Genomic DNA, 24,356 nt, shown 5'->3' on the forward strand with positions numbered 1-24,356 from the left:
TTCCCTCATCCTAATTTATGCTTGCACCTTTCCCTTCTCCTGTTCCGTCCAAAACTTATTCCCAGGAGTATTGAAAAACACAATCTCCAACCCACAAACGTATGGCCAACTAATCTTTGACAAAGCAGGAAAGAGTATCCAATGGAATAAAGACAGTCTCTTCAGCAAATGGTGCCAGGAAAACTGGACAGAGACATGCAGAATGAACCTGGACCACTTTCTTACACCATACACAACTCATACACAAACACATACACATACGTAAACTCAAAATGGATGAAAGACCTCAATGTAAGACAGGAAGCCATCAAAATCCTCGAGGAGAAAGCAGGCAAAAACCTCTCTGATTTTGCCTGCAGCAACTTCTTACTGAACACATCTCCGGAGGCAAAGGAAACCAAAGCAAAAATGAACTACTGGGACCTCATCAAAATAAAAAGCTTTTGCACAGTGAAGGAAACCATCAGCAAAACTAAAAGGCAACCAACAGAATGGGAGAAGATATTTGCAAATGATATATCAGATAAAGGGTTAGTATCCAAAATCTACAAAGAACTTATCAAAGTCAACACCCAAAAAACAAATAATCCAGTGAAGAAATGGGCAAAAGACATGAATAGACACTTCTCCAAAGAAGACATCCAGATGGCCAATCGACACATGAAAAAATGCTCAACATCACTCATCATCAGGGAAATACAAATCAAAACCACAATGAGATACCACCTCACACCTGTCAGAATGGCTAACATTAACAACTCAGGCAACATAGATGTTGGGGAGGATGCAGAGAAAGAGGATCTCTTTTGCATTGTTGGTGGGAATGCAAGCTGGTGGAGCCACTCAGGAAAAGTATGGAGGGTCCTCAAAAAACTAAAACTAGAACTACCCTACGATCCAGCAATTGCACTACTAGGCATTTATCCATGGGATACAGGTGTGCTGTTTCGAAGGGACACATGCACCCCCATGTTTATAGCAGCACTATCAACAATAGCCAAAGTATGGAAAGAGCCCAAATGTCCATCAATGGATGAATGGATAAAGAAGATGTGGTATATACATACAATGGAGTATTACTCAGCAATCAAAAAGAATGAAATCTTGCCACTTGCAACTACGTGGATGGAACTAGAGAGTATTATGCTAAACGAAATTAGTCAGAGAAAGACAAATATCATATGACTTCACTCATATGAGGACATTAAGACACAGAACAGATGAACATAAGGGAAAGGAAGCAAAAATAATATAAAAACAGGGAGGGGGACAAAACATAAGAGACTCTTAAACATAAGAGACTCTTAAATAACAGAGGGTTACTGGAGGGGTTGTGGTGGTGGTAGGGGGCGCTAAATGGATAAGGGGCATCAAGGAATCTAATCCTGAAATCATTGTTGCACTATATGCTAACTAATTTGGGTGTAAATTAAAAAAATAAAATTTACAAACAAACAAACAAACAAATAAATAAATAAATAAATAAAATAAATGAATGAATGAATGAATGAATGAATAAGTAAATAAATAAATAAATAAATAGAAAAACACCATCTCCAATCCTTGAAGATGATATTCTAGCATCCTTGCCAATTGGGTTTCTATCTCCCACGGTCCAGAGACCCCACCTAAAACCACTATATAATTTGTGATGTTACAGGGCTTCTCAGAGTCCTATTTGAATTGGCTTCCAGCAGAGTTTGCCTATTTTCTCTTTCTCCTCTCCTAGACTCCTAGAGCTTTTTTTTTTTTTTTTTTTAAGAGAAAAAGCATGTGCAAGCTGGGGAGGGGCAGATGGAGAGGGAGAGAGAGCATCTCAAGCAGGTTCCACACCCAGTTGGGAGCCCAACTTAGGCTCGATCTCATAACCCTGAAACCATGACCTGAGCCAAAATCAAGAGTCAGACTCTTAACCGACTGAGCCACCCAGGAGCCCCATCCTGGAGCTTTTTATCATCTAAAAGCATTTTGATGATCCTTTCTTTCCTTTTTCTAATTACAATAAGAGAAGATCATTTGCTCTTTGTCTATTATTTCACCTAAACTTGGTAAACCCCCAGTCTACTTTGACCCTGTATTTTCCTCCTCTGACTTTATATACTTTGCCTCCTACTCTTTCTACAAGGTCTGTTTCATTAAATGTTTCTCAAAAGACACGTTATTTACTCTTCACTCATGACCCTTCCCTTGTTCTAATTTCCAAGTATTAGAAAAACTGCTAACATCTCTTTAAAACTACAAACTAGGAAACTTGGAGAAGTACTGAATTTATCTTCTATCCCATACTCTCAACACTAAATCACCAAATTTTGCCAATGTCTTCTGTACCAAAATGTTCATGACATGCCTTCCCTTCTATTTCTTACTCACTACAGGCTTGTTGAACTTATTATAATTTTCTCAACATTCTTTGCCTTTATATTATCCATATTACTACTGACAAAGGTATTTTTGGTGTGTTTTGCTTTAAATGGGACAATTTCACTCTCTAAGCCATAACACAGTCTCACAGGCCTTTGGATCCTGTCAGAAGTCTTCACCGTATACTTGATCAAGACGCTATGAATTAGCTGAATTCTTTAGCTTCCTTCTGTGTTTCAAAGTCTCCCCTTCTTGCCAGGCTTATCTCCTTAATGATCTCTCCCTACTCTGACCTTCCAGTTTCTTCTTCTGTTTCTCCATTTATTCAAATAGTTTCAGAAATTCTCCCTTCCCATGGAGGCTTATTAGTTAGATCCCATACTATCTGGAAATCCTGTCAGCATGACCCTCAAAATATATACAGAATCTCCATGTTCAGTGCCACTGACTGGGGTGGGCCAGCACCCCATTTTCTAAGATTGGGGCAGTCACCTCCAGGATCTCAGCTGTCCCATTGCACTCTGTTCTCAACCAGGAGTTCCTCTGATCCTTTTAAAAATATAATCAAATGGGGTGCCTGGGTGGCTCAGTCGGTTAATTGTCCGACTTCAGCTCAGGTCATGATCTCACAGTTCATGAGTTCGAGCCCCACATTGGGCTCTGTGCTGTCAGTGTGGAGCCCACTTAGGAGTCTCTGTCTCCCTCTCTCTCTGCCTTTTCCCCACTCACACTCGCTCCCTCTATCTCTCTCCAAAATAAAAATAAACATTTATAAATAAATAAATAAAAATAAAAATATAATCAAATCACTTCTCTCCTCTGTTTAAAACCCTAAGCAGCTCCCCAAGTCACTCATAGTAAAAGCAAAGTCCTCCGGAGCCTAGACTATAGTCTGCCCTCTTCCCTCTCTAACTTCACATCATATTCTCCCCCCTTGCTGAGTGCTCTCCAGCCATATATTCGCAAGGTTGGCTACTGCTTTGGAGTGTCGGCATGTGCTAACCCTCCTGCTTGGAGCCCTCTTTCCCCATTTATCCTTTCCTTCAAGTCATTGTTCAAATGCCATCTTATTCATCCGATTAGCAAGGCATATCCTGACTTAAAAACACAACTCATTCCCTTTTCCTATTTTGTTTTTCTCCTTGGCACTGATCACTGTCTAATATACTAAGACTGGTTTATTTGCTTATTAGCTGTCTCTAAAAATCCAGTACCTGAGGGCACCTGGGTGGCTCAATTGGTTAGGCATCCCACTTCAGCTTAGGTCATGATCTCACAGCTCATGGGTTCGAGCCGTGCATGGGGCTCTGTGCTGACAGCTCAGAGCCTGGATCCTGCTTCGGATTCTGTATCTTCCTCTCTCTGCTCCTCCCCCTCTCACACTCTGTCTCTCTCTCTCTCTCAAAAATAAATAACTAAACATTAAAAAATTTTGGGGGGGCGCCTGGGTGGCTCAGTAGGTTGAGTATCCAACTTGGGCTCAGGTCATGATCTCACAGCTCATGAGTTTGAGCCCTACATCGGGCTCTGTGCTGAAAGCTCGGAGCCTGGAACCTGCCTCGGATTCTGTGTCTCCCTCTCTCTCTGCCCCTAACCCACTTGCATTCTGTCTCTGTCTCTCTCAAAAATAAACATTCAAAAAAAATTTAATTCAGTACCCTGAGGGCAAGAACTTTCGTCTATTTTTTTTCACAAAACAGTGACAAGAACGGTGTGCCTGGCCCATAGCAGGCACTCAAAGCAAACTTGTTGAATGAATGAAGTCAAAGCATTAATTCACAGAGATACAGGATATATAAAACACAGGCTGTATGGAGCAGAAGTACACCTTCATGGGTTTTTTGCCTTTTTTTTTTTTAAGGTTTATCTATTTTTGAAAGAGAGAGACAGAGCATGAACAGGGGAGGGGCAGAGAGAGGAAAGACCCAGAGTCTGAAGCAGGCTCCAGGTTCCATGCTGACACAGAACCCAACGCAGGGCTCTGGTTCACAAACTGTGAGATCACGACCTGAGCCAAAGTCAGACGGTCAACCGACCGAGCCACCCAGGCACCCCGTTGCCTTTTTCATATGTTTCACTCATAAGCAGCAGAGCTGTGCTATTTTGTTTGTAAAGTCACAAACAGCAATGTATTCAGGGCATTCATAACCTAAAAGGGACTCTGAGACACGAGACACACAGTGAGTATAGAGTATAGAACTAGACACAGTTCAAAAGTGGAACAAGAAGATGAGTTATTGTGCAAGAATAATGACAAGATGCTGCCTTACATGCTAAGAAAAAGTTGTTTCTAACGATCTTACTTGCAAATCTTAGAATCGTCTAGTGTCAAGGTCTTTTTCCCCTGTTCATAAGAAACCAGATTTTTTTTTAAGGTCCTAGATCCTCAGCTTATGAAACTAGTGAGATAAACGATTCAATAAATAATAAAAACAACAATCAGACTTGAAAAAGAGTTCCGAATTTGAAATGTTAAACATCAGCATCTTCGATTTTAGTTCCTACCATTTGTGTACAATGTTGATCAAACGCCACGTGGAATAAATAAGAGTCTGGATCCTTTGGCAGAGAAGCCCTATTGTAAGACCGTCTTTGCCAGCATTAGCCCCTCCGTGTGAAGAGGCAAAGATGACAAGAGGATGCTGCTACTCCCCGGGCTGGTGGGTGAGGGGAGCCACCATAAGGCGACCACTCAGAAACATGCCTGAGTAAACAGATGGGTCTTCCGCTGTGCCCTGAAGGCAAACAGACCCGGCTTTGCTGGACCTCGGGAGGGGGTGCATTCCAGGGTCCTGTCTCTCTCCTTGAGAATACCCTGCCCCTGGGTTCCCAGACTTCAAGCCTTCAGCGTCTTGATCTCTGGCACCATGGAGGAATCACAGAAAGGAGGGTTCCTGGGGAGAGCACATTTCAGTTTTACCTGGCTGTCTAGATAAAAGCCAGCACCTGCTCCACTAGTTACACGGGGAACCTGCAATGTCAGGGCGGCACAGGTGTAAAGACATTCCAAGGAAAGAGGAGGGCTTTTATAAATATCACTGCTATATAGTACATTTAAAAACTTGGGAAAGCACCTCTTCTGTCCTTTGCTGCCAATGTTCAAGCATGGGCTTCACCTTAAAATTTTAAAAAAGAGGAGACCTTATCAACCTGTTCCTATGTCTATTGCACAGGCTCTGCCCATTCTGGCTACAAGGTAGCTGTAGGATTTTATTACTAATTTCAAAGGTGGTGTTCCAGTTTTGAAAATGTTGTTTGGCCAAAAGTTTAGATTTTAAGGACACAAAGATAAACATATAACATTGTCATTGTAGCAACAAGAATAACATGGAAAACAACATTCATCAATTGAGGTAGTTTAAGAAATTACAGGGGCACCTGGGTGGTTCAGTCGGTTAAGCTCAGGTCATGACCTCACAGTTTGTGAGTTCAAGCCCTGCATCGGGCTCTGTGCTGACAGCTCAGAGCCTGGAACCTGCTTCCAATTCTGTCTCCCTCTCTCCTGCCCCTCCTCTTCTCATGCTCTGTCTCTCAAAAATAAGTAAACATTAAAAATGTTTTTAAAAAAATTACATCACCAACATACTTTTGGAATGATATATAGCCTATAAAAATTCAACATAGAAAGATGTCCATGATAAAGTAAATGTAAAGTGGAAGCTGCAAAACAGTACCAGTGCTGCACAATCTCATTTCATTAAAAATTTTCATTAAAAATGTTTGCTTATACGTGAAGAAATACCTAGGAGGATATTAACAAACCACCTGAGGGGATTATGGGAGACTTCATTTTCTACGTCACATATTCTCATATGTTTTAAAAGTTTGCAGCAAGCATTTATTATTACTACGAACAAAAACCACATTCATAAGTATGTGTGTGTATGCACGTGTACATGTAGTTAAGTTCTCCAAGCTTTGGACATAATAAAATCCAAAGTAATAAATGGTACAGGGTAATAACAATTAATTTGTTATTAATCACGCCTATAGAACAGATTCACATTATGCCTTTTATCACTTCATAAGAAATACGTGATCTTAGAATGAGAAAACAGAGGTCATTCACAGGAAAACAATTTGTTTCCTTCTGACTCAAAAGCCCCTGCAACCATCTATTGCTAACTCCAATTACACACTCAAACAAATAAGTGAAAACGAAGCCAGTAATGTAAACATAAATTTAGTTGAAAGCTGCAGCCTAGATGGAAATACCTTCTTTCCGCAAAGTACTCTCTCTCTTCATGCCCTACCCACACAATACTGCCCAAGATAAGCTCAGGTCCCAAGACCCGAAAGCCACATTCTTTCATTGTCTTGCTTGCTCTAATGACAGTGGGTTGTTAATCACCACAAGGAACACAGCAAGATTCCAAAGTATATTGTTCCCAGATTTCCTGAGATTACTTAAGAGAATGCTGTGACAGAAACACATCGTCCAGCATGTTGACTGCACCACTTTCAGACCTGACACTGCAAAAGATGGCGAGCATGGTGAACAACTTTAAGATGAATAAAGAAAAGAAAATCCTCAGTATTTCTCTCATAAAAAAACCTGAGAAGTCATTTGGAAACCCTCCCTGGCTACTCTATGCTCAGAAAGAACCACATGACAAAGGTTAGTCTATTTTTTGTTAAAGTGAACTTAGAACAACCTTTCTGTGGATGATAAATTTAAATGAACATTTCTCTGCTGCCATCTTGTGGATTACTGAGGTAATTCAGTCCAAGCTCAGGAACAGGCAAATCTAAAGTCCTTCCCCCAAAGTTATGCCGGATATGAACTTATCGATTGTTTAAGGCCATTTATTTGACAGGACAAATATAATCTAATTTATATGGCATACTAGTTCTAACATATTATATTAAACATCAAAGAGTCAGATTTATTTTTAAGTTTAAGATCTTTTAGCTTTCAAATGTTACCTTGTAGGGAAACAAATGCTTTTGTCACTGCTTAGGCAACAGTTAGTATAAAAGAAATTATAAATATCCTATATTAAGGCATTGGTCACTTAAAAAAACTAATTTTTTAATATACACCATTGGCATCATCTCTACCACCTTACACTAAAATTTAGAAAGGAAAGTTAAAATCCCAGGCTGCCTGGCTGGCTCAGTAAGTGGCACATGAGACTCTTTATCTCGTGGTTATGAGTTTGAGCCCCACACGGGGTGTAGAGATTGTTTAAATAAATTAAATTCACTACAAAAAAAGGAGAGAGAGAGAGAGAGAAATTTAAAATCCCCTTTCTAAAAGATAATACACATGGCATTTTGGCCTCACTCCAAACCCAGTCCCTCCACTGGGAAATTGTAGTTGGGGCACAGAGGTACAAGAGCACCTGGTCCTGGGGATAGAAACAGACCAGGTTCAGTCACTCACCACTGACAAAATCCAAAGACAGAGAAATGAGTGGTGGTGAAAGAAGACAGGAATTTCAGTGAGGCCAACACAGAAGACAGTGGACTATCATTTCAAAGACTGTCTCCAAAGTGCCAAAAATACTTCCAGGTTTCTATAAGGAAAATGCGGGACAAAGGTGGGTGGGTACCTTCAGGTAGGCAGTGAAGATCAAATAGATCACTGTCTTGGAGTCGATCACAGGCAGGGTGTCCTTACTGCTTGGGTTCCCATCAACGGATGCCTTGCCCTCAAGGTCTTCTGCCTGAGCTCACCTGGTGATGTGACTATGCAGTAGAGATAGGAACACCCACTGCAAGAACCGCCAGCCTGATTTTGACTAGGTCAACTAGGAGTAGGATAACTTCAGAGGTTTTCCGCTTCACAAAACTGGGAGCAAGGAAAGGAGGAAACAGGGAAAGGAGAAATGGGAATATGATATTGTCATTATAAGAAATATATACATGGTCTTTGTCTCCATGCCCATCACAAGAGTTCCTAAACCTCTTAGAATTTCCTAAATGATGAAAGCAATAAAGGTATCTTTTGTTATTAATGAAGTGACATTGGGTTTCAATAGCCAATGCTTTATTCAACCATGCCTGTGTAAAGAACCCTCCTTAAAAACCCAAAAAGAGGAGCACCTCAGTGGCTCAGTCAGTTGAGCATCAGACTCTTAATTTAGGCTTAGGTTGTGATCTTCGGGTCGTGGGATCCAGCCCCACATCAGGCTCCACACTGAGCATGGAGCCTGCTTAAGATTCTCCCTCTGTGCCTCTCCCCTACTCATGCTCTCTCTCTCTAACACACACACACACACACACACACACACACACACACACACACACACAGATAGAGAGGGTTCAGACAGTTTCCAAGTGAACACATGGAGATTCAGGGAGAGTGGCAACTGTGCAGCATTGGTGGTTTAGTGGTGAGCTGCCTTTCAGGGAGAGTGGCAACCCTGGAAAGGGCATGGAAGCCCCACACCCTCTTCCTATACCTTGCCCTGTGCAACGCTTCCATCTAATTGTTCATGAGTTACATCCTTTTATAATAAACCAGTAATCTAGTTATTAAAATGTTTAACTGGGTCCTAGGGGCCACTCTAGCAAATCAATCGCACCCAAGGAAGGGGTCCTTAGAACCTCCAATCTATAGCTGGTCAATCAGAAACACTAGTGACAACCTGGACTTGGGAGTTGTCATCTGAACTATGTGGAGGGGGCAGTCTTGTGGGACTGAGCCCTTAGTGTGTGGTAGGAGGCACTATCTCCAGGTAGTTTCAGAACTGAGTTGAATTGTAGGACTCCCAACTGGTGCCAGAGAATTGCTTGGTGATGTTGGAAAACACACATAATGGAATTGGTGTCGGGACCGTGCATACCATTCCTCGTCAGATTCTGAGTGCAGTCCTAGAGGGTGAATGCTAATGTGATATGTGGGGATACATTTCTTATATGGCTGCCAAACCCACTGTCACGTGTTGTTATTGGTTCGTGCTGCAATGTCTCGGACCATTTCTGGACTTGCAGGCATTCCTTGGAGTGCCCAAGTTGTAGGGTCAGCAATAAATCCAGAAAGGGATATAGGGGAAAAAATAGAGATACAGGGGAAAAAAATAGAAATTCTTGTTAGTTATAATGTATATATTGGAGAACTGAAGAAGAAACTGGAAAAAATTCTGCTGCCTGGCCCTCCCCAACTTCATTCCCCAGTAAACCTGAGAAAGTATAGCATTTTCCCACTTGAGAACTTAAAAGAATGTATTAGGAGAACGTTTATGAGACCCTTCAAATTTGTGTTTTAGAATCCCATGAACAAAGAGGAGGACTTGTATTTCTACACTCATTGTCAGATCACCACCTTGCAGCAGGTTGGTACTTTGGGCATAATAAATATAGTAAATCAGTTTTAAAGAAAGGTGGGAGAGCAGGTACTAATATGTGTTCTCAGTTGCTATTTTTTACCTCTGGTTGTAATTTAGATAATTCCATAAAAAGATAAAGGTTCTGACCGGACAGGTCATATCTTCTGAGTGTGATCCTGGCTCTAAAATGCCACTTCTCCATTAGGTTCTATGGATTCTATACTTGGGAACTTCAAGATAGAATATTATATTGACCAGGATGAGAGTCTGGGTTGCTAAATTTAGGAAAGAAAATTTAAAAAGGACACCCAGTTAAATTAAAATTTCAGATTTAAAAAAGGAATTGGGACATATTTATGTTAAAAACTTATTCATTGTTTACCTGAAATTCAAATTCCCAACTGGCATCCTGAATTTTATCTAGCAACCCTAATCTTCCCCTTCTCCAAAAGGAATATTAAAGAAAATTGACATCTCAACTAGGAAAAAAGAAACTAATTCCTCTTTAATATAAAGCTAATGTTTTTAATTATTAAGATAAAGTAGCATAAGATTACACTGAGTAACAGGTTTTCCAAATGTAAGGGGATAAAAAGTAAAGCAAATTACATAAAGGTTCTAATTTAAGGTAGACTTGAAGGTCACATAGAATTATTCAGTTCCGTAGTTCGGACGCTTAGTACATACCCCTGAATGCAGGCACCATGCTTGACATTGGGAAAAGCAAGATTAACAAGACACAGCTCCTGTTCCCAAACAACTCATGGTCTAGTAGAAGGAAGAGAAAGCAGAGTTGATACACATGTGAATGTAGAAAGGAATCTAGAGGACTTGCAGATTTCACCTTCTCTTCTGCCCTTGGTAGAACCTGGTCTCATCACTAAAGAAGTGTGACCAACAGGTGAAGAGATTTATTTTAAACAAATGGAGCAGAACTGATTCTTGGTTAATATCAAAACCTACACATTGTCAGATGATAAAATGTCAAAGCTGGAAATAACCTTAGAGATCTCATCCAGCATGTCTATTTGACAAAACGAGTCTACATACAGCCCCATATCTGTGGCCATCAGAGCAGCTGCCCCCTAACCAGCAGACTTTGTCCAGAGTCTTGTCCTGGTCGCTGCTTTTTCAGGTGAGGTCTGGCCATGAGGAAAGACTGATCCATATCTCAGGTTCCAAATGACAAATAAATTTGTGCTTCCAGACGCCAAAGCTGTTAAAGCAGAGAGAATTTTAAAAAGAATTACAAGATGGCCTGCTGCCATACTGTAATAATACTCCAATTAGAACAAAGTGCACGGTGGGTTTAGGAAGGAAAACAGAAAGAGTTATTAAAGTCAAATGTGACGCGTCCAGCTAATTCAGCAGATAAAATCCACTCATTCCATTCTTTGTCCTCATGAGGATGAGTCAAAGGGCTTATCTCTGGACTTAACTGAAACAAACTGGTTAGGAAAATTCACACTGTGTTGACAACTGTTCACAGAGCAGATAGAGTATAGAAATTGACTTATTAATTGCTGATGTTAGTTATTTATTGCCTTCTTTCCTCTGCTTGTCACTTTAACTTAGAAAAGTAAGGAGGGGGAAGAAGGAGAAAGAAGAATAGAGCTGAGATTCCGTCTCTAAGAGAGAAGGGTAAAATGACATCAGCATGGTGGAGTACTTGTCTTCCTCTTCCTCTAACTTCTCTTTCTTCAAATACTCCTTTATTTAGGGCATCTTCCTCTCAGAAGTCCTTGATGTGGTGTGGGGAAGTTTTGTCTCCATCTCCCTAGAAATAGTCTATGTTCCTATATATGTGAGTATAGGGTGATCTCTTCTAGAAATAGGAAAACTGATTAGGACATTTCCCATTAAAATGTAAATGATTACTGTTTCTAATCTTCCCAATCCACCCAATATTTCCCTTTTCCTACAAAATTGATGAAACTTCAGGCATAAAGACAGAGATATTTTTACTCACTATGGTTTTCTTTCTCTGCCCCCTCCCCCAACCCGTAACAGTGGGACATAAATATCTCTAGACAGATACTCTGTATGCTACATACTAGCCAGTCCTTGGCTTACTGCCCTCCATTTCAGTAAAATGCCCAACACTCATCTACCTTTGCCCCCACATATTCAAAACTTCTGTATTTTTCCAAGTCATGTGATTGCAAAAAATAGTTGTTATATTTTGTGCCTAGGACCCCTCCTCCTTGTGGTTACCCCATTTTGCTCTGTTGATCTATACCTCACTACACTGAGCTCTCACGTCTCAAATGCGTTTGAGTTCAATCCACAATCTAGGCCTACAATCTATGGTCAGACAGACCATGTGGGAGAAAGATGGCTATAGCTCCCCTAGTGCAAAATTCCTAGGTTCTGCTCCTACAGCCATTGGAGTATGTTTAGGAATGTGCCCAGTCAGAACCAGTGAGGTACCATGAGACAACTACTGGGTGTCATGGAAAGAGAACTCCTAGGAACTCTAGGAAAGAGGCCCTCACTCATTCTCATGCAACTTTAACTTAAGTAGGCTGAGCTGCTGCTGTCTCTCTCTACCATAAGCGAAGACTCTGAGAATGGAACTAGAATAAACAAAGGTAAGGTTTAGAAAGATATAAACCAGGTGCTGGTGTTACCATGTAAGCTCCCATAGAAAACTCAACTGCACCCGAAGTCAGCGTTACTGCCAACATACCAGTTTTGTGAGCAGTAAGTTAGCTCCTTCCTTATGCAGCTTAGATTTTCTATCACTTTTAATCAAAAGAACTGAAAGTAATTAGTACACTTAGGAATATCTGAAACAATAAATAAGGGATGCTACTTTAAAAAAAAAAGGGACATGGAACCAGAAAGTCTTAAAAATCAAAAATAAGATATCTTAGGGGCGCCTGGGTGGCTCAGTCGGTTAAGCGTCTGAGCCTGACTTCGGCTCAGGTCATGATCTCACGGTCCGTGAGTTCGAGCCCCGCGTCGGGCTCTGTGCTGACAGCTCAGAGCCTGGAGCCTGTTTTCAGATTCTGTGTCTCCCTCTCTCTGACCCTCCCCCGTTCATGCTCTGTGTCTCTCTCAAAAATAAATAAACATTAAAAATTAAAAAAAAAAAGATATCTTAAATAAAATTTTCAATAAAAGGCCTAGAAGTCAAAGTTGAGAAAATTCCACAGTGCAAACCAAAAACTAAGTAGTGAAAAATATGAGAAAAAGGTTGCAGAATGGAGAATCAATTGAGGAAGTCCAATATTAGTCAAATAGGAGTGGGGGTAGGAGAGAGACAATTAAAAGAAAAAAATTCCTAGAGCTGAAAAGACAAAAGTCTACAGGATGAAATGCCATGCAAGATAAATAAAAATGATTGACACCAAGGTATAGATCTATATATATACCAAGGTATACGTTATGCCAAGGTATATTCTCATAAAACTGCAGAATTTTAAGGAGAAAGTAAGACCATAAAGCTTGTAGAGAGAAAAAACAGTTTCCCTACAAAAAAAAATGGGATTCAAAGTAATATTAAACTTGTCAACAGAGTGCCCAAATGATATAGTATCTTAAAAATTTGGAAGAAAAAAATGGTATGGATCTATAATTCTAGCCTACATAGTACCAGACATCCTGGTCAAGGAAATAAGGTAAGAAAAAGATAAGGATTGGAAGGAAAAAAGATAAAACTGATTATCAGTCAACTCCTAGAAATAATGAGTTGAGCAAATTTCCCAGGTAAAAGATTAATTTATGAGTAGCATTATTCTACACTCACCAATTAGAAAATATAATTGAAACTAAGATACCATTCTGAGCAGCAACAAAGCCAAGTGTGAAGAAAAATAAAAAATTTTATATATATGCAAGGACTCCTTGGACACACTCTTCTGGAAAAAACTTCTGTAGAATCTGAAAACAATGAAATTAACCCAGATTACTATGAAAAGAAATCCGATGATAACAGCTATGTGGCTAAAACAAGACATTAGAAGGTGTAAAGAAAAAATGTCTTCAAACAGAATGTTGGAATGGATTTTATTCAGCAAATCATATGAGTAAGAGCCTCAAAGAACTTACTGATATGGCAAAGAACCGTATATTTTTTTCTCTCAACAAAAACTTAAAAGTCAACTTTGGAATCCCTGAGAAAAATTTTAAAAAACTGCAAAAAAAAAAAAAAAAAAAATCATGGGCCAAATAGGAAGCATCCTCTTTCAAGTGGCAAAGATTTGATTTGGTGGGTGTATGATTCTTTCTTTATTGGCCCAATTCTACTGGCTCTGTGTTAAATAATATTACATGTACCACTCACAAAAATTAACTCAAAATGGATTAAAGACTTAAATGTAAGATCTAAAATTATCATACTCCTAGAAGAAAACACAGGGGAACACCTGCTTGACATTGGTCTGGGCAATGACTTTTTTTGGATATGACATCAAAAGTACATGCAACAAAAGCAAAAATAAACAAATGAGACTATATCAAAGTAAAAAGCTTTTATGCAGCAAAAGGAGAAAGCAAAATGAAAAGGCAACCTACGGAATGGAAGAAAATATTTGCAAGCCATATATATGATAAGGGTTTCATATCCAAAATATATAAGGAACTCATACAACTCAATAGCAACAAAAATTAAAAATAAATCCTATTTAAAAGTGGGCAAAGGGGGCACCTGGCTGGCTCAGTTGGAAGAGCATGTGACTCTTGATCTCAGGGTTGTGAGATCAAGCCCCACACTGGGTGCAGAGATTACTTTAAAATAAATAACTAAATAAATAACTAAATAAATAAATAACTTGAAATAAATAAATAAATAAATAAATAAATAATATTAAAAAGTGGGCAAAGGACTTGAAAAGACATTTTCCAAAGAAAATATACAAATGGCCAACAGGTACATTAAAAGGTGCTCAACATCACTAACCATCAGGGAAATCCAAATCAAAACCACAGTGAGATACTACCTCAAACCTGTTAGGATGGCTGTTATCAAAATGATGAAAATAATAAGTACCGGTGAGGATGCTGAGAAAAGGGAACACTGACACACTGTTAGTGGGAATGTAAATTGGTACAGTCGCTGTGGAAAATAGTACGGACGTTCCTCAGAAACTTAAAAATAGAAATACCATATGATCCAGCAATTCCCCTCTTGGGTATGTATCCAAATGAAATCACTATCTTGAAGAGATATGCTGAAGAGATATCCCCATGTTCATTGCAGCATTATTCACAATAGCCAAGACATGGAAACAACCTGAGTGTGCACTGTTGGATGAATGGATAAAGAAAATGTGGTGTAATGCTTCTTGGCCTTTTGGCTAAGATCAAGTGAAAAAAATGTGGTGTATATATGCAATGGTATGTTATTCGGCCACGAAAAGGAAGGAAATCCTGCCATTTGTGATAACATGAATGGACCTTTAGGGCATTATGCTATGTGACAAAAGAGAGACAAATACTATATGATCTCACTTATATATGAAATCTTAAAAAACTGAACTGTAAAGTCAAAAACTGAACTGGTAAAGTCAACTGGTGGTTACCAGGACCACGGGTTAGTGGGGGATATGGATGAATGTGGTCAAACGGCACAAATTTCCAGTTGTATGATGTATAAATTCTGGAGCTATAATATACAGCATGGTGACTATAGCTAACAACACTGTTTTGAATACTTGAAAGTTGCTAAGGGAGTAAATCTTAAAAGCTCTTACCATAAAAAAAAAAAAAAGGTAATTATGTGAGGTGATGGATGTGTTAACAAACCTTATTGTGGTGAGGGCGCCTGGGTGGCTCAGTCGGTTCGGTGTCTGACTTTGGCTCAGGTCATGATTGCACCATTTGTGAGTTTGAGCCCTGCATCAGGCTCTGTGTTGACAGCTCAGAGCTTAGAGCCTACTTCAGATTTTGTGCCTTCCTCTCTCTCTTCCCCTCCCTCACTTGCACTCTGTCTTTCTCTCAAAAAATAAAATAAACATTAAAAAAAACTTTATTGTGGTAATCATTTATATATATAAAATTATCATATTGTACTCCTTAAACTTACACAATATTGTATGTCAATTATTATCTCAATAAAAACTGGAAAAAATAATAAAAAATAAAATGAAGCCTAAAATAATTATATTACAGGGGCATCTGGGTGTTAGTTAAGTGTCTGACTCTTGGTTTCAGGTCATGTCATGATCTCACAGCTTCAGGGGTTTGAACCCCACATCAGGCTCTGTGCTAGCAGCCTACACAGAGCCTGTTCGGGATTCTCTCTCTCTGCCTCTCCCTCACTCGTGCTGTCTCTGTCTCTCTCAAAATAAATAAATAAACTTAGAAAAATTAATAACAATTATATTACATGATTTATAATAAGATTATATATTCATATTTCATAACTATAATAATTTACATCCTATTTTTATTTCTAATTTTAGAACTGACACAAAGCATGAATGATTACATTTTGTGATCCTAGTTAAAAACCAATGTAAACATAATAAACCATGTAATTAATTAATGACAAAAGTAGTGAAATAGATGACAGAATTTGGAAGATAAATGAAGGGGTTAGGAAAAGGGTGAAGGTTACTCTGAAAGAGAAAATGACATCATCCTACCTACAAGGTATGTATCATCAGTTACCTATTGCTACATAAGAAACATCCCCCCCCAAATTTAGTGGCCTAAAGGCCAATACACATTTCTTATCTCATAGAATGTCTATGGGCAAATTAGTTGAGTGGTTCTGACTTAGGTTTCTCATGAGGTTGTGGTCAAGAAGTTGGCTTCAAGCTGCAGTCATCTAAAGGCTTGACTAAGGCTGGATGATCTGCTTTCACGATGGCTCATTCACATGGCTGGCAAATTTGGTGCTGACTTTTGTCAGGAAGTCTCAGTTCTTTGCCATATGCACTTCTACTTAAGGCTGCTTGCATGTCCTCAAGACAGGACAACTGACTTCCCCCAGAGCAAACAATCAAAAAGACAGTAAGGCAGAAGTTGCAACATCTACGCTGACCTAATCTTGGGAGTCACACACCATTTTTTGGCAATGGTTACACAGATCAACCCTATTCAATGTCAGAAAGTCCATGAATACAAGGAGGTGAGAATCACTAGGAGCAAGGAATGGCTGGTTCCATAGGGTATTAATGGATACTTTCTGACTAAGGTTGTTGGAATAAAGAATAGATGTTTAAGTATATTATTTAAAGTTCTAAAAGTAACCACCTCCAAAAGAACACAAAATCATATAACTAAGAAACTCAAGGGAAGAGGTGGGAATGGGGAGAAGGGGGGAGTCATCTTCCCCATGAGGACATTGATTAACATAGCCTAAAGTTGATACATCAAGAAACAGAGAAGAGGTGCCTGGGTGACTCAGTCAGTTGAGTCACTCAGACCCTTGATTTCAGCTCAGGTAATGACCCCCACTTCGTGGGATTGCTGGGCTCTGTGCTGACAGCATGGAGCCTGCTTGAGATTCTCTCTCTCCTTTTCTCTCTCTGCCCCTTGCCTGCTTATGCGCACTCTCTCTCTTTCAAAAATAAATAAACAAACAGTTTTAAAAATGGAGAATTATGAATATTATTTACTCTGGTGATAGCCACCCTTAGAGTGAAAAATAGGGGCATGTGGGTGGCTCAGTTGGTTGGGTGTCTGACTTCAGCCCAGGTGGTGATCTCACAGTTCGTGGGTTGGAGCCCTGTGTCAGGCTCTGTGCTGACAGCTCAGAGCCTGGAGCCTGATTCAGATTCTGTGTCTCCCTCCCTCTCTGCCCTTCCCCCGCTTGCATACTCTCTCTCAGAATAAATAAACATTAAAAAAAAAAGCATTAAAAATAGAACAGTTAAGAAGCGACTGCCTCAAAAAAGTGATACTAAGAATAGCATGGGAGATTTTTTTTTTTAAACGGTATGATACCAATCTATTTCTTAAAACTATGTGTATGTTTATTTAATAATAATGACTTAAAAAGTATAATTTTATCTTCAGGACGTAAGCATGTTTTTTCTATGGTACACATGCTAGGATTAACCCAGAAACAGTATGCTGAGGTCCAAGAATCTGTTAAAATACTTCCCCTGCCCCATAGCTAAATGGTCACACTGACATATGCTTAATACAGCTTTTAATGCTGTAAAATAAAACACTGTGCAAACAGTAAACTTGTTTGGACTTTTTTATGCTCTAGGGTAAAACAACTCTTACAACGATTTGTTTCAGAACTTAAGAATTTGCATACTTCCCCCAAATGCACACTCACTTTCTTTAAGAAATGTCCTTTTTCATGTTTTGCAAGTCCTAAAATGCAGTTGAAAATAAAAACTTTTAGTGAAAGATTATATTCTTAAACTTGTGGTGCTAGGGGCTATTGACCATTTTAGGACCCGAATAAGAAATAGAAACTAGTTTATTGCAGAAAACCAATGAAAGTATATCGCCCAATAGAAATTTCTCTGTCAAACATATCTTTAACTAAAATTAACCTGGTGAGGGGCGCCTGGGTGGCTCAGTCGATTAAGTGTCCAACTTCAGCTCAGGTCATGATCTCACGGTCTGTGAGTTCGAGCCTCGCATTGGGCTCTGTGCCAGCAGCTCAGAGCCTGGAGCCTGGTTCGGATTCTGTCTCCCCCTCTCTGCCCCTTCCCCACTCACACTCTGTATCTCTCTCAAAAATAAAATAAAAACATTTAATAAAATAAAAATAAAATAATTAAGTGAGCCTGGTGAGTTGATTTCTTGGGTGGGAGAAGAGTGGATGGGATGATAGAGTAGCCAGCTTACTGGACCTCACCCCAGAGAGAACAGCCCAGCACTGACATGTAGGTATAACAGGGAAGCAGTTGCTTCCAAAATTTAGGATGGGAAAGTAGACACCTGGGAAATATTTTCCATACAATATTTGACCCAATGTGGACAGTAGGAATTACCCAAGCTGCCACAAAGTGTCAGACAAAACAGAAGAAAACTGAGTTAGCCTAACAAGTCTGTTAGGGCCCTAGGATCAATCTGGCATTAAGTCCCAAACAGAGTTAACCATCTAGAGAATGGTTGCTTTTACTCAGGCTTCTTTATGGATTGTAAGCCTGTCACATTCCACTCGTTTCATGAGCATCATCTACAAGCCGCACTAAAAATTAATTAGCAAAACAGATTCATCACTGCGATTATAGGACACAGAGAGTCTAGAGTCGGGAATGTAATGTTTGCCATAGAGCTTTCTGGCTAGAAAGGCCAGAAAGACAGGAGTGCCTGACCATAATGGGATGATTAATCAAAGTTGCCTGAGCAACTCTTCCATGGTAAGCCCACAGTAAAAGAGGAAGAGCTGCAAGGCATAGTCACAGTAAAGCACAGCTCCAAACAACGTGATAAAACTGTAGAAACAAGGGTAGAGAGGCCAATCTGATACATCAATCAGAAATGGAGCAGCTAATTTTAGACACATGAAAATTTTATAGGCTAAGAGCTTCAACGGCAGACATTGACAGGGCCTAAAAATCTCACATGTTATTCCAAACTAAAGGACACTGTTAGACACAAATTGAGGCAGCTGCCAGTGATCACCCAGGGTCACGTCTGCTCTCCACGGCTCTCTTAACAGCTCTGGCCTCCCGCTGGCCCCAGAGGTAGCACGGAGCTGGCTTACTCACATAGTTCCTCTCCCACCCTGGCCATGATGCTGGTCCAGGGTTGGACACTGGCCAAACCTGTAGCTGGGATGCAGACTCCATATTGCCTCTCAGAGTGGCGAGGGGAGGATTCTGGAGTGGCTTGAGCTTTGTTCCCTGCCACTCAGGGAAAGGACTTCTGAGGCAGTCTGCAGAGGCAAAAATGAAGTCAGTGTGTACACAGGTTCCAATGGCATTCAAATCCCCAGATGCAGCCGGACCTGCGGCTGACTCTATATGAACCGATGCATTCTTTTAGCTTTAACTAAAGTTGGGTTTTTGTCGCTTGAAAGAGGCTTACTGTCAATCATCTGTGTAAAATAGTTTATTGAAGAAACACAGCTCTTAAGGGGAATAAATGTAAAACAATTTTTTTTAAGTATCACCTGAAGCTATACTACTTTTAGTCTCTCTCTCTCTCTCATCTTTTAAAGATACGCACAAATTAAATTCCTTTCAGTTTTTATGGGAGTCAGCAAACTTTTTCTGAAAAGAACCAGATAGTAAATATTTTAGGCTTTGTGGGTCACATGTGATCTCTGTTACATATTCTTGTTTATTTTGCAATCCTTTAGAAAAATGTCAAAACCATGGACTGGAGTTGGATTTGACCCATGGATTATTAAAACAGTTCAGTTTTGAGCTTCAGTCTCATTTTGGGAGAGGCACGTGCCTGCCGAGTGTGCTGGACCACCAGTATGTGTGCTCTGACACTTAGCAAATTCTGAAGCTACTCACATAGACAATTAAGTAAGTCGAAGTAGTCCAGCATGACTACCAAAGCCAGGACCAGGGTGAGGAAAGCAAGGTGCCCAGGGCACAAAAGTTAAGGGGGTTCTCGTGCTTAGGTGTTAATCCTGCATTTGTACAAACCTAGCACTGAGTGCTTCCCTAAATTTTGCACCATGATGCCATCCCTTGCCCATCCTTCTCCCGCCCAGACTACCACCATCTAACTGCTCAGTCTTAAGAAGAGGGGAACTGGCTGGCTTGCTCTTTTCTACGTTTGTTGTTTGCTCAGAAAGCACTGGGCTTTTGGCCCTGGCTTCTCCTGGAGCATAACCCACTCTATACATTCATATTATCTCAGTCCATGAATCACCCCTACCCCGAATGGGACCTGGGGGCAAAGGGAAACCAGCCAATATGCTGAGGCTCATGCTTTTACTATGTGGTGAGTAACATATGCAATTTTTTTGACCCAGGAGTCTAATGTCTTCTGCCATCAGACACGGAGGCTAACCTGTTAACTTGCAAGGTAAAATCAGACCCTCCATAGTTCTTAACATTCATATCTGATGCAAAACCCCATTTTTGCATCCCTACCCCTAAATCCATCTCAATCATGGGCTGGATGGCAACTCCAGAACTCGTAACAGTATCGTCTGTCTTTGTGATACTCTCTCCCTTTCCTTCTTTAAGTCTGGTGTTGGGGGCAAGGAGGAAGAATGAGGGAGGTAGAAATGTATAACTGCTTGCCTGGTGGTGGTGATAGGAAGGGTCCCTCATTTCTATTGACTGGACTTGGTTCTGTCTCATGCTGGTGGTCTTCTTGGGCTACTGTCAGCTTCACCTCAGCCCCTTAAGGGAGGAGGAGCTTGTCCCTTTGACCCATATGTGATAAATGTCCTCAAAGCCCCTCTTGAGGTGGGTTGTCTTCTCATTTGACCTAGGTAATTGTACAGTTCCTGTCCTTCCTTTAACTTCCAAGTTCCTTCTCAAGGAGCCCAAAGAATCTCTAGAGAACTCTTCCATAGCCTGAGGGCTGTGCAAACCTAGAGCAGCGTGGCGGCTCCAACCCTCTTCTATGTAAGCACTCGCTCCACATCCACATCAAGGTCCTTTCATACTCTGCTGACACAGGCTTCTCTTGCCGACCTCTTGCCTTCAGAAACCTGTAGACAGAAGCAGATAGTAGTTTCTACGTACACAGACTGCTCCAAATTCTATGGGATGTATTTCCTGCTCTCTCTAGGCTTTGTTCATGCTCCACTGAAGTGATAATAACAGAAGGACCTGTTAGGACTTTTGGTTTCAGACTGATTGTCTTGGAGCCACCAATCCCACTCCCGAGGCTTGGAAGAAACCACCAGGAGAGGAAGAAGTCCTCTGCTACACTGTTTCCCCTTAAGGTCAAAATTTCACTCCCCCTTCCTCAGACTTCTTTTTACATAAACTTGTGGGTGAAGGAAGTGGTTAATACAATAAATTCAGAATTTGGCAGTGTTGGACAGTAGAATATGGGAGAATTTAGTACCCTTTGCTCTCAGCTTTGGGCCTTGCCAGCAATTCTTGAATAACAGGAAAATTCCTATTGAATACCACACCCACATTCATGGACATGATTAAAGACGTGGGTCTTTTTAAAGCAATCTCTACACCCAACATGGGGCTGGAACTTACAACCCCAAGATGGAGTCACATGCTCTACTGACTGAGCCAGCCAGGAACCCCCTAGGATATGGATCTTTTAAACACACTGGAAACGATCATATGTGACAACTTTGCAACATTGTTAGGTTCCATTCTAAAATAAATCCCACAATGGGAAACTTTGTACTATTTTCATAGGCTTTAGTATATATGATGATAGCACAAACAAAAGCTGGTCTCAAATTTAAGGCAAACTTTTTTTCAAGAGAAATTTATAATACATTCAAACATATTAAACAGAAAAGACAACTTCAGAAATTGGGAAAACAAAAATTTCCTTACTAGAATTATAAAACTGTTTTCTGACTTAATAGAGTGCTTATAGTTACTTCAGTATTCAAATTACTTTATTGTCCTGTCAAAGGTGATACTACCAAAAATATCATTTTGTGTAGTTTTAGGGTTGGCCTCAGAAGGGTCTAGATCGTTATAGCAGTGGTTCTTAAAGTTCAGCCTGCATGCATCAGAGTCCCCTGGTGGGCTTATTAAAACCCTAATTGCTGGACCCTAGCTAGCCCATTTCTGACCCAGTAGCTCCTGTTGGGTGGTATCAGCATCTGCATTGCTAACAAGTCTCCAGTGATGTCAATATTGCTGGTCTGGGAATCAAACTTAAAGAACCACTGCCTAGCGCATCATTTTCTAGCTCAGGGCAGCCCAGGGGCCCAATCCGTCCTTTCTTTATACAGTTTTATTATAACACAAACACACTCATTTGTCTACAGATTGTCTATGGGTGCTTTGTTGATACAATTACAGAGCTGTGTAGCTGCAACAAACTTTATGGCCTGCAAAGCCTTTTTCTGGTCCCTTGCAGAATATTCACTCTTGGTGAATTTGGTCCTTTATAGGAAAAGTTTGCTGATCTCTGGTCTAGAGTATCATCTACGAGTGCATAGCCAACTCTGCCACGTAGCCTCCTGGATTGGGCAAAGGATTATAGAGGATAACCATACAAGGCTGCTGCCATGACTAGGGCTTATTTCATTAATTATACAATTTGATTAAATTGTACAATAGCCTTGACTTTGTATGGGTCACTTGTAGCTATCTACAAACTTTAAAATATTTGCTCAAAACCTTCCTTTATATTCAGGTCATTATTTTAATTCCTTTAATGAAAAAAAAATGTAATGTCTCCATACACCTTGGAGGATAAAAAAATGTTGCAATTACCTATGTTATCCAGTAACAGAGGGACACTGGAAGGATGCAACATGTACTATAGCAGAGTTTACTTCTCATACAGAGATGTACATACTAGGAAAAAAAACATCATAAAGTCAAAATTATGCTTGGAAATCTAAGTCACCTTTAAAATACAGTATACAACATTTACAGACCATGTTGGAGGCAGACTCTCAATATGTCCAACACAGCCAATTTTTCCTTCAGCATTCAAACAGATGGCTCATTCTTTGGGTGAGCACCAGATGAAGTAGTTGGCTTGTATTTGAGGCCATCTTGTATAAAAAAACTTATCTTTAAACACTAGAATCACACCCTGCACAGTGAGAAGCTCACACTGTAAGGCAGAGAATCTATGACCAATTGAGGGAGCTATAGATTAACATCTCCCTTTTAACACTCAGTCTAGGGGAATACTCGAGAGAAATGGTAGGCGGAAGTGACTGCATGACTTAAATTCTCATTATTCTCTATTATTCCTCTCTGGCCCAGCACTCCAGTTGGAGTCATAAAATTTGAATGTATGGGACTCCCCTATGTTCATGAAGATTCTGATAATGAAATGAAGGTGTTGAAATGGTGGCTCATATCCCACTCCTGGTACCAATTTCTGTTATTGATCGGCTCAGAATAAGAAACATCCTAGGTAAACTTAAAGGACAAAGATTTAAGATATATCAGCATCAATAATGGCTAGTACTTTGTTATCAAATATCAAAGTACTAGTACTTTGATATTTTTATCTCTGTTTATGTCAGGGCTTGTTAGCTCCAAAAAATCCAAGCCGAAAGTTGACTGGGTCATTTCATCACCATCCATCATCTCTGACCCCCAAAGAGTCATGGCCATGGCTGAGTCAAAACCATGGCAAAATGAAAAAAAAAAAAAAAAGAAGAAGAAGAAGAAGAAAGAAAAGAAAAGAAAAGAAAAGAAAAGAAAAGAAAAGAAAAGAAAAGAAAAGAAAAGAAAAAGAAAAAGAAAAAGAAAAAGAAAAAGAAAAAGAAAAAGAAAAAGAAAAAGAAAAAGAAAAAGAAAAGAAAAAGAAAAAACCATGGCAAAATGAAAACACTCCTATTCCACATAGACAAAGCTGCCTTGGGCTACTTTCCTCTGACAAAGGCAACTTCAGGCTGTCACTTTAAGGCTCCATCCTTATTTAGTACAAATACCAAATACCAAGCACTTCCAAATGATCACAAAGATTATTTGAAGGCATTATTCACTTTTCATGGTAAGTTCACATGAAGTTGTTTTTAGAAAGACAATAAATTCTTGGTTAAAAATTTTTTAAAGATTCTTAAGTCCAAGTTTAATAAAATTAAAATGCTACCTAAGCTGAGCCTCACACAAATCACGTGAAGATAGATATTAACCTTATCTTGCATATGAGAAACTGAAGAGCACAGTTAAGTCACGCAGGTTTTAAGCTAGAGCTGGACCCTAAACCGAGATC

At 39.9% G+C, this 24,356-nt stretch overlaps 1 long non-coding RNA gene across 1 annotated transcript; it reads right to left on the bottom strand.

Annotated features, from left to right (window-relative positions):
- Positions 1–10,139: 10,139 nt before the first annotated feature.
- On the bottom strand, positions 10,140–23,578 carry LOC131494967 (uncharacterized). The gene is made up of 3 exons (XR_009253688.1): positions 22,892–23,578; positions 19,265–19,431; positions 10,140–10,851 (listed from the first exon to the last, which is right to left on the bottom strand). It is a non-coding gene; the product is annotated as an uncharacterized LOC131494967 (long non-coding RNA).
- Between the last annotated feature and the right edge of the window lie 778 nt (positions 23,579–24,356).

Source organism: Neofelis nebulosa, chromosome 14, assembly GCF_028018385.1.
Source record: "Neofelis nebulosa isolate mNeoNeb1 chromosome 14, mNeoNeb1.pri, whole genome shotgun sequence".
Classification (NCBI taxonomy): domain Eukaryota; kingdom Metazoa; phylum Chordata; class Mammalia; order Carnivora; family Felidae; genus Neofelis; species Neofelis nebulosa.